The sequence below is a fragment of the Rhineura floridana genome, chromosome 9, assembly GCF_030035675.1.
Source record: "Rhineura floridana isolate rRhiFlo1 chromosome 9, rRhiFlo1.hap2, whole genome shotgun sequence".
NCBI lineage: Eukaryota > Metazoa > Chordata > Lepidosauria > Squamata > Rhineuridae > Rhineura > Rhineura floridana.
The window spans coordinates 117,066,955-117,069,219 of NC_084488.1; the positions used below are offsets into that span (position 1 = coordinate 117,066,955).

A 2,265-nucleotide genomic window follows, 5' to 3' on the forward strand; every position below is an offset into this window, starting at 1 on the left:
ATTCTCCCTGCCCCCTGCACAACCTTTAAAGATACAGAAGACCTCCTGGTTGCCAGGGCAGGGTATGATATGTTTTGGTTTTTTTTTTTTTTAATCATATAATGCACAGCGGTCAACCCATTTTTTAAAAAAAGAAACTCATCAAAGAATGTTGTTGTTATATGCCTTCAAGTCGATTACGACTTATGGCAACCCTGTGAACCTTTTTTGAATATATTCATAGGGTTTGCATGGTAAAAGGTATACAGAGGTGGTTTACCATTGCTTTCCTCTAAGCTTACAGCAGCCAGTATTCCCAGGCGATCTCCCATACAAGTACTAACCAGGCCTGATCCTGCTTAGCTTCCGAGATCACACGAGATTGGGCGTGTTCAGGGTAGTATGGCTGTAGTCATCAAAGAATTGTTGTTGTTATGTGCCTTCAAGTTGACAAGAATAGGAGCTGCTAAAATCAGAAAATAAGTTAAACCAACACCAGTTACCTAATATGGTTTAAATGCCTGAGCAAACACATGGGACTTAACCAGCTCTCATGACCTGGGCAGTCCACCATAAAGGACTTGGATGAGGACGAGGTTCAGGCTGCTTCCTCATGGGGGAGTGCCACCAGGCCCTTATTCACAGCCCTGCTACCATCCTCGGTCTCTCCCAAACCCCACAGAAGTCGCAGGCTGCAACATAACTATCCATGAACTTTCACTTTATACTTGCACTTAATTTTATTTTCTTATTTTGTTTCCTAATCACCTATCTTGAAGATGTCTCTGTGGAATTCTTCACAGTTTGCTTGGGATGGTCACCATCATGAATAGTTTCAGGCCACCTGACACATGCAGACCCGGCTGTTTCACCCCAGTTAATTTTTTACACATTACATCAAAACAGACTCCAGTTCATCTATAATCAATCAAATAGCACCAGTCCCAGAATAAACCCTTGAATAATCCCACTGTTGTTGTTGTTTTGTTCATTGTGAGAGTTGTCAGTTCACTCCTATCCCCTGCTTCCTGTTCCTTAATTAACTATTTGCCAATGCATAAGAGGACCCTTCCTCGAATCCCACTGCTGCTAAATGTTCCCAGGTTCCATTTCTGGCAGGCTTTGACAAGAATGCCCGGGAAGCCTAAAGAATGCCAAAATAACTCCTTTTGTTGAACTCCTGCCGATTCTTCTTCAAAATTCTATATAAGCCCATCTATTATGAAACATAGGGGGCTGAGTGCCCATCTGTTTGGAAGAGATGTCGGCATACTTCGGGGACTCCCCAGGAGTGCCAAAGAATATCTGTTTGCAATTAAAAGAAAACAGAATGTTTCAACTTCTCCTTGCCCCCAGCAAATAGTTTAACCAGCCATTATGTGGTCCCAGGATGCACAGAATATTGAGGACTGTTAAACCTGTAGAGAGGAGAGGAAGAGGGGGATAAAGAAGCCAGGTAGACTCTAGCCCCTTCATGGAGCATCACATGATTGCTGAGGAACAAGGCCACAATCCTGGCTCCTAGAATGCTGCCTGGCCCTTTCTACAGATGGGCACACAGAAGCATGGAAGAAGCCTCTGTCTGAGGTGCTGATGGCCCCACTCCTCAGGAACCATGGGGTGCACCCTTCACATGGGTAACACGTGGAGAGGGTTTTTCCTGTGAATGTAATACAGTGGTGGGGAACCTCAAGCCGAGGGGCCAAATGTGGCCCTCCAAGCCTCTCTATCTGGCCCACCAGACTCTCAGGTCACACCCCTCACCACAGGCCACACCTCATCTCCCCAGGCCAAGCCCACACCAGCCATTCTTTGCACCCTTTGTGAGCGTTTTTGCCTGGTGAGAATGTGTCCTTAAACTCAGATTATGCTTCTTACTTGCCTGGATGGCAGATAGGGGTGTGTGTGTGCGCACACATGCGCATGCGTATATGTGCACGCACACAAAGGTAAGATTTATATTTGTTTCTTCACCAAAGTTTGCCTCTGGCCCTGCCTACCACTTGCATGTGGCCCTTGGAACATTGCCCAGAAGGAAATGTGGCCCCCCAGGATGAAACAGGTTCCCCTCCCCTGTTTAAATAGTTAGGCCTATAGTTGAAAGCACAGAATGATAGATTTGATTCGCTAGATTTACTAATTAGCTTGATAGATTCTCGTTCGCCAGTTTCTTGGAAATTTTAAATTTGATAAAACTTCCTTCAAGCTCTTTCTTGCCCTGCAAAAGTCCAAAAGGATGTTGCTTGCAAGAACAAGTGGATTGTAGCTGGTTACAAAAGAACTAAA

The 2,265-nt window shown here is 45.0% G+C and overlaps 1 pseudogene; it reads right to left on the reverse strand.

Moving 5' to 3' along the window:
- Positions 1-274: 274 nt before the first annotated feature.
- Positions 275-393, reverse strand: LOC133364646 (5S ribosomal RNA; annotated as a pseudogene).
- Between the last annotated feature and the right edge of the window lie 1,872 nt (positions 394-2,265).